Genomic DNA, 14,323 nt, shown 5'->3' on the forward strand with positions numbered 1-14,323 from the left:
ATATTTAATCAATATAGAAGATGTGCGATTTATAATGTGTTTTCTATTTGAACCATTTATCCAATTAATTATGTTTCATATTTTGTTATGAATATTTTTATAACATTTTGAAGTATTTTGATTTCTCTCCTCAGTCTAAAAGATTTTTAACTCCTCCCATATTTTATACATTTTTATTAATAATTAATTTATTATTTATTATGATAACCATGTTATTGTTTGTAAGCTTATTTGATTTTAAATTGCTTATTCATTTTTTAAACTATAATTATTTATTTATTAAGGACTAATGCGGTTATTGATTATTTTGCATTTAGAAAAGTACCTATTTTTCCATGATTATTATTATTGTGTATGTAAAATTTTTAAAAACTTGTGAATCTTATTTCAAGTTATTTGACATTAGTATTTTTCTTTATTTAATTTAAAATTTAGGTATTAAAATATATGTTAAATTTATGTAGGGCCTTTTTTTTTTCCATGCCCTGATTCTATAAAATGATAGGACCGGACATGATCAAAAGCCCCTAATTTTCCCTATTTTCATATATAGGAAAAAATTGAGTTTATGCAATGAGTTGCTTGAAATCTTGACTCAGCTCTCATTGTGATCAAGAATCCTACAAAAATATGCTAATGAATGTGGCCAATCAAGCATTAACAATAATCTAGCAAAATTCCTTCATAATCTCAAAAACCCTAGGTTAGACATTTCTATCCTTTATGCAATAATCGCAATTAAAGCATCTAAATAGATAATAAAACGCTACCCCAAGCCCCTAAACTAGTTATTCACACATATTAAGCATAAACATATATATCAAAAACACAAGTAATAAACATAAATATTGCAAAAGATATAGAAAGAAGTGGAACTTATCTATTGAAAATGAATATGAAATTCTTGAAATCCAAGTGTAAATGTTTTAATACAAGCTTCCAAAATTTTTAAGAACCTAAATCTAAACCTAATCTAACCTAAAATTTTGAAAGGAAATGAAATAAATCATCTAGGGTTCGTCTAGGGGTCAGAACTGAGTAGAAATGATTGAAATTGCGTGTAAATAACTAAATACAAAACATGGAATAACTCCATGGGCGACGGCACAGGTGTGGGATCACCGTGTCCACACACAAGTAGTCCCACAAACATGCAAGTGCTTGTGGGGATTACCCATGTACTACCCTCTCCAAACTTCGAAACTTTTTGTTTCTCCACCCCCATTAGGCTTGATGGACGCATGAAAGTTGTAGCCCTTTGACTTTTCTTTTTTTTTTTTCTATGCGCTCAAGAATTACTTGATTTAGATATTCCTACGCCGTGATATGGTCGAAATACTAAGATAGTAACATGCTAAGCGGGAAATGCAACTTCATGGCATTTTGCTTTACTTTTGTCTTGGTTTGCTCAAATAACAAAGACCATTAAAAACACCACTCTTAGGCTCTCCAAGATGTATGTGTCTATCTCCTTACCTTCACCTTGGCTCGCTCCCATTGACTTCAAATGCATCCAAAATATCCCAAAAGCACACAATTGTCTTCAACTCAACAATCTATGCACCTAAAGAAAACAAAGGAATTAAGACACTTTTTTTTGTTTGTATAAAATCAACGTATTTTTCACTCAAAATAGGTCTATATATGAGATAAAAACATGGGCATGAATACACTTATCAGAAGCGCTCCAACACTCACTGATTATAAAAAACAAATAAGGTGACAATAGATCACCTTGACGGATGCCTCTCCCTGGTTTAAAAGGTCCCAATTCACACCCCTCATGCAAGATGGAGTAATCAACGGTTTTCACACGCTCCATAACCAATCCAACCCAGCCAACTAAGAACCCAAGTCATATCAGAAAATCTAGAAGGAATTACCACTGGCGGTAGATATGTTACCACCAGCTCTTTGATGAGTGCATGAGTGCATGAGCTCTTGCAACCGTTCCAGCTGCTCTCTCTGCTCTTGATCGTTACTGTTTGACTGTCTTCATTGGTTGCAAGAGTGCCTTGTGATATTAATAAGATAACTAATTAAAATTAAAGCGTTTGATAAAATTAATTATTTTATTAGTAAATAAATGTAAAATGATATAAAAGAATAAAGTAATATATTAAAATTTTGATTAATAATGAAGAGTAGATGAGATCATTTTATTAAATTAATAAAGATTTAAAAAAAATGAAAAACAATTAAAAATTCAGGAATTTATTTCGAAATGCTCCGAAACACAATACTACATTAACAACACATTTTATGTCGGCTATTTGCCACCACTAATAACAAAAAAATCTTCAATTAAGGAACTAAACTGTACCACCAGAACAGATCTATGCAAGTGGGGATGTTTCGAGGATAATTAATTATAAAAATTGATAAATGTATTTTTGAAGAATAAAAATTTTATCATAAAAGAACTAAAATATGTAATTTATTTATTTTTGAACTAATTTGAAAATGCCACATTAGTACAAAGTAAATAAATAAAAAAGAAAAAAAATATATATATATATATAGAGAGAGAGAGAGAGACACGGCCATGTTTAGGTGCAAACTATCTTTAACGTCCGAGCTGAGCGTATGCGCAACAATTATTCTACGGATGCATATACATTGCACTATCAACATACGTAGCCTGATGCACTTCATTACTCCAGCAAGTCGAACTGAAAGAATGCACCACAATTACTCCATCAATGCGCTGCACTACTCCAGTATGCTGAACTGGGGGAATGCACTGTAGTTACTCCACGAATACACTGCAGTACTCCAGCATGGAGGCGCGTGGAGACTTTGGGTGCATCTGTAGAGTAATTGCGATGCATTCCCATAGTTTGCATGGTAAGGACAGTTTGCATCTAAATGTTGATATATATATATATATATATATATATCGTTAATTATGGAAAAAATTAAAAATTAGAAGATAAATTAAGTACAATCAGACTGTCAAAATCGAATCAAAACTGTCTCAAACTTGTCTTTGCTATTAACTACGGGGGGTTAGACCTCTCGTATATTGGCTCAATGGCTCGGCTACTCATTCTTGTTTGTCTCTTGTTAGTTCGATTAGTTCTTGTGCTATTCGTCATATTAGTCGGTCAGCGAATCAAGACACTCACACTTTAGCTAAGATAATTGTATCTCAGTCTGGCTGTTTGTAGTGGGAGGGTACTCCCCCGGACTGTTTGCTCAACATTTGTTTCAATTCGTAGTTTGTGTTGTTGGCTTTCAAAATAAAGAAGAGAAAATGAAAGAAAGAGAGGGAACAAAGGTAGTATTGAGTTGTCCTCACATGGGTGCATGTGAGGATGACCCACCATGGCCATGGGAAGGAGTGTAAAAATGACATGTACATCGTTTTCTCCAGACCTAGGTCTCTCTGTTGGGTTATGGTTTCTGCCTCGACACTTCTATTCCTACGATGCATGAACCCACCCACCCACCCACACCCTCTATTTGTATCCTTGTGTTTTCTTATATATTTATTATTAATATTATATGCTCAATCATTAATTCACGAGTATATTTGTCTTTATGCATTTGTATGCTGTTGCATGCATCTATTCACCATTTTTTCTTTTAGTTTATTTAATTTCTTATAAAAATTTAATGATCACCCAACATATACTAATCAAAAGGCTAAGGACGTCATTTCACTAAATTATACGGAGTATATATATTTTTATGTTTTATGATCATTATATTTTCATTTCTTTTAAAATTTACTAATCCTGCATCGAATTTGATTTTTTTTTCAATTTATCCAATTTAATATTCGACTAAAATATCAATCCAATTTAGAACAAATAGATAAGTTAGCAAAATAGGGTTGAGTTCAAATTATTATTATTATTGGATTAGATGGTAAAACTGGATCAATTTTGACTAAAGCTTCAAATTTAGTGTGAAATTATCAATTTTAAAATAAATGTATATAGTTTTGCCAATGACGTTGTGGTCTAGTGACACGGAGTGACTCTTTCTAATGGGAAGTCCTAGGTTTGAGCTCCGGTGGGGGCAGTATTGACTTTTTGTGCTTTAGTAGGTTGAGAAAGTAAAGTAGTTATGAACAGATACTATATTGTAACATAGTCAGTAGTACTAAAAAAATGTATATAGTTATATTTATTACAAGACACATATTTTAATTTTACGTAATAACCCAATTTAAATATTTTATTTTAAAATTCTTTTTATATAGAGTATTCACATTAACCAATTAAATTAGATAATTTTTTTTTTAAATTTATGGTATATACAGAGGCAAATTATTGGTCAGGATAGTGTTGTATGGATCATAACAAAAAGTACATTTTGTACATTATTCGTGTACTAAATGTACATTATACAAAATAATATACTTTCAGTACTCAAATAATGTGTTTTTTTAAAATATAATGTACATTTTTAATATACTAAAAGTACATTGTTTGTGTACTAAATGTGCATTATTTGATAGTATGGTCCACACAGTTGTATGGATCATGGTCCACACAATAATGATTGATATATAAATTAGTGAGTTATTAATTAAAATTAGCAAAGAGCTAACTCGAACTATGCATGTTTAATTTTATGTAAGAGTAATGCTACTCACCCCTAAAAAACATTTCCTTCCTGACATTGCATTATTTGATTTGTTACTTTACTTTTTTTATTAAAAGTTAGTGTGGATAATCAATTCATGGCACCCAAGAATTAGAAACCATGTCATGGAAGGAATTTAGGAGGGGAAAAATTAGCAGGGGTAAGAAGAGTTTTCATTTATACAATTGAATTTTTATAACAAAATTTATGGTGGGTAGATATTAAAAAAAATGTTTTTAAAAAATTATAAATATGTCAAGTACCTTGTGGTCTGATGGAATTACTGTTATCATTCTAAACGTCATGTTGAGCAGATACTATATATATGTTAGATTCTAGTACTAAAAAAAAAACACTTTCTCCCTGTCCTTAAAAAAAATAAAAAAATAAATCGCGACAGCACCCTGATAAATATCTTACAAACATCACCTTATCTCCATTAAAAATATATACTTGTTCTCTTTTTGTGTCTGGCTTCATTTATTAAGGCTCCAGATGAGTGTCCTATTATAGTCACGCTCCGGATGGGTGTTCCATTGTAGCCGATCCTGTGATTGAAAATTTGATCAGTCAAAATTCTTTTATTTTGTTCTTGACAAAGTAGCATTAAAAGAACTACAAGGAAACTACATCTTTACAAAAGACTAATTAGCAGGCATCTTCACTTGGTTTTTGGACAAATGAGACGAGAATTTTTAGTAATTTTTTCTCTAATATATAATTTTTTGTGAGCCCCAGAAGAGAGAGAAATGAAGGGGAATTTGCGTTTCTCCGCCTTAGGCGCAAATTTGACGCTCATCTAGGCGCGACTGGGTGAGTAAATCTGTACTTTTTTTTTTTTAGATTTTGGTTTTATTTTTTTTTCTTCTCCCCTCTTCTTTCTCTTTTTTAGTTGTATGACAAAATCAAGAAAAATCTCCTACTAATCAGGTTGCTTTAAGTTAACTACCTGGCCAATTTAGCTACAAATTATCCCATGTTAAATTGTTCCGATGGATAGCACTTAGATTGATTTGACGGCATAATGGTCTTAGACTCAACTAACGTACTAAAATCATTGTTATACAAAATTTAACATATAACAGACTGAGTTGTGATTGATTTTGAAATGTTAAAGCGACTGCATCCTGCAACGTGGAGTAAAAGTAAAATGAGAGGAAAATGTGGTGTGGGATGCATATAGTGCACATATTAATGTAATTAGAAAACTACAAATGGCAACCCTAGCAAAGTTGATTAAACAATTGACTTGGTAATTACAATGTTTCACGTTTTATTACTTATAAGAGTTATGGGAGGTACTTATTGACTTTCTTAATTTGAGATGGTTAAGTATGAAAAACCTAGATCGATTTACATCTTTGTAATCATTTACCATATAGGGTCACAAAACAAGTTTCATTCAAAACGTATCTTTAGACTGTAACTATAAACTCTCTTGATAAAATCCATTGTAGGACCTTCTTATTACGGTTTACCATACTCGATAAAACTTTCAAAGGGTTTGTGGGAGATGGTGCGATGTTGTTTAAATTAGCTGACAATCACTAATTTATTTAATTTATGGCATCTTTTTTGCACTATTAAATTTGTAAGCTTTGGTGGGGGTGCTTGATTTGATTAATTTAGAGTTTTTCACAACTAATTCTTTGTTTAATCGTCAGAAGATCATCGCCGAGACAGACTCAGAAGCCATGGTCCAAGCTTTGATAAAGAAGTCAGGATCATCTCCAAATGCTAATACGTTAATTACCGACTGCAAACTTCTCATGGAACAATTCCAAGTCATTAAGATCATACGTGTTTCAAGAAGGCAACCAGTGTGTTGACTTCCTTGCCAACTTAGGTCAAGAGTCGCCCTAGGGCACTATCATGTTGGATCGTCAGCGTTAAGGGAGTTGCTGGACCGTGACTCCCAAAACGTTGTAACAAGTAGACGACACTAAATATCGGGACCTCCGGGTCCCTCCTTCTCACCAAAAAAAAAATAAAAAAAATCTTCCATTTTAATTTTTCTCTTCTTGTCTAAAGTTAAACTACAGTAGGCCAAATAATTTTGTGATATATCTAGTCCCACAGAAAGTATATGGTGCATTTATGGTCCGCTTGGAAACCCGAAAAATGACTTCCGGAAGTCATTGTCTGAATTTTTCAGGGTTTGGGTACTAGAGGAAAATGATCAAAAGAAAATATACATTCTGGCTGGTTAACGAAAAAAAAGCTTAATTTTGTAAAAAATGTCTTCCTAATTTTTTTAGTCTGAAGATATTTTCTGAATTCTTTATTTACAATCTCTCTTCTTTTTAAGTTAATTTCTGGATTATTATTATTATTACCATCACAACCACCAAACCACCACAATCACCATCACCACCACGTAACACCAATATACACCACAACCAACCACAACATCACCACCATCACCCCCACCGCCAATACCATGCACCACTACCACCGCCACCACCACTAACACTACCACCACCATCACTACAACACCGTACACCACCACTACGGTACTTACCATAACACCACCAGTACTACCACCACCAACACCACTGCCACCAACACCATCATCATCACCACCACTACCACCAACACCAACACTACCACAACCACCACCATCACCCCACACCACCACCACCATCACACACCACCAACACCACTGCCACCAACACCATCATCATCACCACCACTACCACCAACACCAACACTACCACAACCACCACCATCACCCCACACCACCACCACCATCACACACCACCAACACCACTGCCACCAACACCATCATCATCACCACCACTACCACCAACACCAACACTACCACAACCACCACCATCACCCCACACCACCACACCAACACTACCACAACCACCACCATCACCCCACACCACCACCACCATCACACCACAACCACCACCATCACCCCACACCACCACCACCATCACATCACAACCATCACCACTACATATTATTATTATTATTATTATTATTATTATTATTATTATTATTATTATCCAAACATAATATTTTTATAAAGAGAGAGGGGGGTATAAAATCTTTATTATTTTTAAAAACAAAAAAGTAAATAGTTTCGCCTTATCAATTAGACTAATGATGTCTCTTTAATTTAGTTTTGGATACATTTTTGTTTTTCAAATTGCTTTGATGGATAACACTCGATTGACGTGCATGATGCCAAAGAGGTCTTAATTAGACTCAACTAACATGTCGAAATCATCATTATACAAAATTCAACATCATATATATATATTTTTTAAAAATGAGTTGTAATTGATTTTGAAATATGTTAGATCGTCGCTGTCCTGTAACGTGGACTAAAGGTAATATAAGAAGAAAAGATAGGGTGGAATGCATAGAGTGCGCATATTAAGGCAATTAGAAAACTACAAAGGGTTTGTGGGAGAGGGTGGGATGTTGTTGTTTGAGTTAGCTGGCAATCACTAATTTATTTGTATATGGATCGGAATCTCTTTTTCATTATTAAGTTTCTAAACTTTTTTGGGGAGTGTTTGATTTGATTTGATTAATTTAGTAATTTCTTTAATTTGCTAATCTTTTTTCAAAGTTGCACTATCAAAGCTAGTTTTTTTTTTTTTTTTTTTTAAATTTTATTTGGGTGCGCTGGAGGGGTCAAAGACCCTGAGAGAATTAATAGATTCTTTTAATGACAATATTCAGGCGGCAGTATCAAAGCGTAATCATAGATTTCTCCCCCTTTTTTTCTTTTCTCTTCTCTTTTGTAGTTTGACTTGAATTATGATAAATCAATAATTTTGATACATAACAAATTTCAATTATCAATAAACGAAGGACTAATTGTGGCAATTCAATTAAATTTAGTCAATGATGTAATCAATTTTAGCTGACATTGCAACTTTAATTAAGTCCTCTTTCTAAATTTTGTATGATTACATCATTGACTAAATTTAATTGAATTGCCACAATTAGTCCTTCGTTTAAATTTCTATTATTTTACAATTTAATAACAATTATTAACAATTAATTTCATCATTAAACACGGCTAGAAATTAAGGAATTTTAGACCATATTTCGAACATGAAAGTGATCGGAAATTACCTAAATCCGGTCAGAAACCCTTGTTCCGACCACTTTTGGTATCTGAAAAAACCTTCATCGCTATTTCCGGCCACCAGAAAGATTGGTGGATTTCAAAATTCCCGCCCACCCATGAGAAATCACATGTTCTGGCAAAAAAATTAACTAATTATATTACATATTAGCTCTCTTTGTTGAAGGTTGAATAACAAAAATTTAAATAGATGACTAATTACGAAAACACAAATAGAAGTTAAGAATTTAATAATTATGAAAAACAAAAAAAAATAAAAGTTAAAGATTTAATCAAGCAAAATTTAAAAAGTAGGACTCATATTTTATTTATACCTTTTTCTTTTTAATGATGTGGCATCTTCTCCTTCACCGCTGATATATAGCATTGCATCAAATATTAATCTTTTTTATTTTTAGTATTTGTATAATGGTGTGTTTTGTGATTTTTTTTAATAAAAATAACTTGATATATGCATAATTTTGTATTTTTTTTGTTAATATTTGTATATACTATTATTTAAATTATTTTTAAATGTATACTTTTGAATTTTGCATTATGAAAAGTGGTTGGCGGATTGCCCTTTACCCACATACCCGTCAAAATGTAAGTTGAGTTTACAAATCTCCAACTCGTCACGCCATGTTTTTGTTGGCTAGAATTGACACTTCTAGTAGGAGTGGGCAATCAAGGGAAGTGGCGATCGGTGGTGCCCTGCAAGAGAATTGGGGCAAATGGATTTGAAGGTTTCAATTTAGAGTGCATTGGAAAGGTAATAATAAGCTTGTTCACATAGCATGTGTTTACCAGCAAATTTTACTGTGGACCGCGGTCCACCAAGAATTATGGTCCAAGTGACAAAAAGACGTCGTTTTGATTAATGAAAACAGTCGGATGAAACGGCTTCCGTTCTGCACAACTGCAGTTCTCTTTCAACACAATTGCAGTTCCAGACAGATGAAATGGCCTTAACTGCAGTATCAGTTCAACACAACTGTAGTATCATTTGAGACGAACTGTAGTATAAGTTACGCAGATTTACGGAAGTCGTTTCTCTCACTTATTGAAACGACGTCGTTTTATGATCATGGTCCACAATGTACTGTGAACCGCGATCCACGGTATACGACGGGGTTTTACCGATATAGGATTGCTTGGGATAAAGGGTTCACGGAAGTGATTTTAAAGAGTGATTCATAAGTTGTTGAAAAGATAATCGCAATGCATGAAAGGGCAAGCAATCTTTATTGTCATATTATCTCTACGATTGTGAGCTTAAAAGAAGGAATTGGAAGTGTTATGTTGTGCATATTCATATAAAAATTAATTTTTGTACATATTTGATAGTGGCATATATATGTTGTTTTTGGATAGTCAGATCAAGATAATTGTTTGGAGGATCCTTCTTCTAACGGCATTAGGCTGGTTTTGGAGACTGATTGTATTGATGTGAATCAGGTGATGTTGCCACACTATTTATAGTTGTTTGTTTTTCGGAAAATGATATATGTATTCCAAAGGAGTAAAACTCCCGCCATGTGTCTTGATTTTATTGGAGGAAGATGAAAATATATTAATAAAAGCTGTGGTCCACATTTTTTGAATGAATCAAAGGGCGACATGTAAGCAGAGCCGCAGAGAGGTATAAAATGGAGTAGAATGTGGGAATATGTTTAGTATTACTCTTGTTTTCCTTACTAGTATTAAACAAAAAAAAAAAAAAGAATTATAGATTCCTAGACTCCTAGTACAGTTTACCTCTCTTATATGATTTACATACTATTATACAAAATCTTGTGGTCTAGTGGCACCAAGTTACTCCCTCATGTAGGAGGCATATTGACTCTTTGTGCGTCACAGGTTGAGAAAATTGTTATGAACATATACTGCATTGTAATAGAATTGGTTACGAGTTACACTCGTCACAAAAAAAAAACACAATTATATATTAAACAAGAGTTGATTCCATTTTTGGTCCTAGATTTATCATTTATGTATGGCATTCCACTTTTAATCTTTTTTTTTTTTTCATAATATCCTTCTTTGGTCCTAGTATTATTGTGGCATGAGTACATGACCATTTTTTGTCCTTTACCAACAAAATAAAAATAAAATATAGCGGGTCAATCCACTTTGTAAAAATGATCGAAATACTCTTGTATTTAACGTCATTTCAATAATTTTGTTGACAGATGACAAAAAATAGTCATGCCACAATATTACTAAGACCAAAGATGGATGTTCTAATAAAAAATTGACTACAAATGGACTTTCACCTATAAATTTAGGACAAAAAATGAAATTAACTCTATTAAACAAGATCACATTTTAATTTGGATATTTTGGAAAAGTTAATAGAAAAATATTATTATGGGTTACATCTTTATCCTTATTTGGATATTTTGGAAAAGTTAATAGAAAAATATTTTTTTAACTATTTTTAATTTGGATATTTTGGAAAAGTTAATAGAAAAATATTACCACATTTGAAAATAAGCTAGTAGCTTCTTAACTATTTTTTTCATCTTTATCCTTATTATTTTAAATAAATGATATCCTTTACCCCTCCCAATTAAAACTTTTTTGACACTCTTCTCCTATAAATCTCCTATAAATTTATCCATCCTATATTATTATTATTATTATTATTATTATATTATTATTATTATTATTATTATTATTATTAAATACTAATTAACTTTCAAATACAAAATTACTATTATTATGACAGCTAGTATTATTAAAACAGGCAGGACTTGCCATATGGGCAAGTCTAGAATTTTTTTAAAATAAATATATTTAATTAGAAATTAATTCTTATTACTATATGTGTGTGTGTGTGTTAGTATCACTAGGGTAAAAAAATAATAATAATAATTCTCCTTGTTATAAAACAGGATTAAAAAAATTACAAAAACACTTCACGTGTTGTTTACCCATTGATGAAAACTAAGAAGGGTAACATTGTTTATGAAAATTATTAACGGTTAGATTTGTTGCACCCAATGTAAAGTTGGGATTGTATATGGTGAGCAACACTAGACACGAGGAATGAAATTTTTGCTCCATGCACTAAAACATTCGACATTATGTCGTTAATTTCATAACAACAACTGCAACAAAAATGTAAAATACAATAATGTTTATAAGATTATATTATTTTTTTTAATGATGTTGAAAGCGCAAAATCAAATTAAATATGATGTAACATGGTCAATAATACTAAAAAAAATGATATATTTAATTGTATTTGATATTATTTTTTTTCGTTAAGTGATTAAAGAAATCTATAGTCACTTGATATTATTAATATTAGTACTAGTCATACTTAGTACGACTAAGTACGACGCACATAATTGTACCGAATGCTTTGACACCATAAAAAATCTTGAATATTATAAAAATGTTATAATACTATACGTATAAGAGTTAATTATTGAAATGGTCTCTTGACTACAGCGAAATTATCAATTTGGTCATTGATTATTTTTTGACCAATTAAATGCCTCAACTTTAAAAATCTTAACCAATTTGATCCTTCATTTGTTTTGCCATTAGACCTTCGTTAACTCGGAACCAAATTGGCAATTTCGCTATAGTCAATGGACCATTTCAATAATTAACTTTTCGGAGAAAATTGTGCATGTGATGACCAAAATGGTTCCTTGCCTACAGCAAAATTACCAATTTGGTCTCGAGTTAACAGATGTCTAACGGCAAAACAAACGATGGACCAAATTGATTAAGATTTTTAAAATTGATTGGTTTAATTGGTAAAAGAAAAAAGTCAAGAACTAAATCTGTAATTTTACTGTAGTCAAAGGACCTTTCGGTAATTAACTCATACATATAAATATTGTATTTCAGAAATAAACAACCAGTACATGTTAATTACGCACATAACTTATGAAAAATTATAACTAGGTACATATGTTTCCGTCACTTTTTATTTTAAAAATATCATATCTTTACGAATGATATTGTACTTATGTGTGGCTAAATAAAGAAAAATATTATTCATTGCCTAGACTTCTAGATTCCTTACCGTTTAGTTCCCATCCATAAGATTATGAAATTAATCGGGTAAAATGTTAAAATAGGTCTAATAATGTTCATGAAAAAAGTAAAAAGAAGGAAGGGGACCAATCTAACAATATTAGCTGGATTTGTACTTGAGCTTGTCAATTAGTTAGATAACAAAGTTCTACCATAATGATGATCTAACTAGTTAACCATCACACATAGTACACACAAAAATAATGCGCAATAATAGGTTTGAAGTGTAGCAATTTGCCAATGTACATATGTATCCGGTGAAGGGACAAGTCTAGCACCCGGTGACTAGGAGATTGTTAGGTGGAGGCCTGAAGGATCAAGTCCAGTATCATGCCTATCGAAAATGTGGCGGTATATAAGAAATGAAAACTTTTTTACTCGTGCAAATAATAAGCAATTCTCATTCAAAACCTCTAACCTCTTTATCGGTAGAGTGTAAAACTGGTTATGCAAACTATTCGTCCCGTTTCACCATATAATAAAAGCAGGTTGAGAATTTAGTAGGTCATCAAAAGGTGAGTCTAAACGGGTCATTCATTCATGGATCTGGTTTATAAGTGGGTCAAGTTATGGGTTAGCTTGCCATATTTAAATTTTAAAATGTCCAATAAAAATTGTGTTAAGCTTGTTTTGTGAAGAAAGTAAAGGGGTGTAATTGATTAGTTAGGCACTTAAGCAACTTTTTTATTATATTTTCTTAATCCTAATAGAATTTGTGGACTGTGAAGACCCACCCCTAAGGCAAGACAACTCAATTCACCTATTTTACATGAAATATATAAGTGAAATACCTTTTATATAGAGAAAATTAAAATAATAATAGTAAATTACTAAAATAGCCTCTCAAGTATAGTAATTTCACCCACATTTGTGTGTTGAATAATTTTCTAGAGAAGAAAAGCAACCAATGGACCTAAATAAAAAAACACAACATATACCAAAACTCTATAAAATATAAATATATAATAGATCTCAAAGCCCATATCCAAATCAATACTGTGGGCCTTAAATTAACGTCATCTAAAAAGACCCAATTCATTTCTTTGCAATGGTTATATTTATAGATCATGGTTCACCATGAATATTATAGTCTATAGATCATAGTCCAGATTATTTATATACAATTACTCTATTATATACATTTAGTTATTATTTACATTCAATTAATAATTAATAGATTAGGTACATTCATTTATAACTAAATGCCGATAATCTATTAATTAAAAGTATATAATATGCAAACTGTATGTACATAGAGCTGTTAAACGGACGGGATGGACTTTTTTTTATCATGCTAGGAGGGTGGGACCCCATGGAGAAAACTAACTAATCAGCTCCCGAACTCTGCGGTAGCAGATGGCACGCGCTAGATCTCTAAAGTAGGCCTTCTCGCCTTCAGGAGGGCAGTTTGTAAGGATCATCCACTCGTTATACTGGTGGGTTCCCATGTTAGCAAGAGCATCAGCAACTTGGGTTTGTTCCCGGAAGATGGCTTAATGGAAATCTTCCAATCTTTTCCAAGTCACTTCCTTACTTCCTCAACATATCTCTATAGTAGGCCCCGAAAAGTAGTATTCCCTT

Source organism: Ipomoea triloba, chromosome 3 (assembly GCF_003576645.1).
Source record: "Ipomoea triloba cultivar NCNSP0323 chromosome 3, ASM357664v1".
NCBI lineage: Eukaryota > Viridiplantae > Streptophyta > Magnoliopsida > Solanales > Convolvulaceae > Ipomoea > Ipomoea triloba.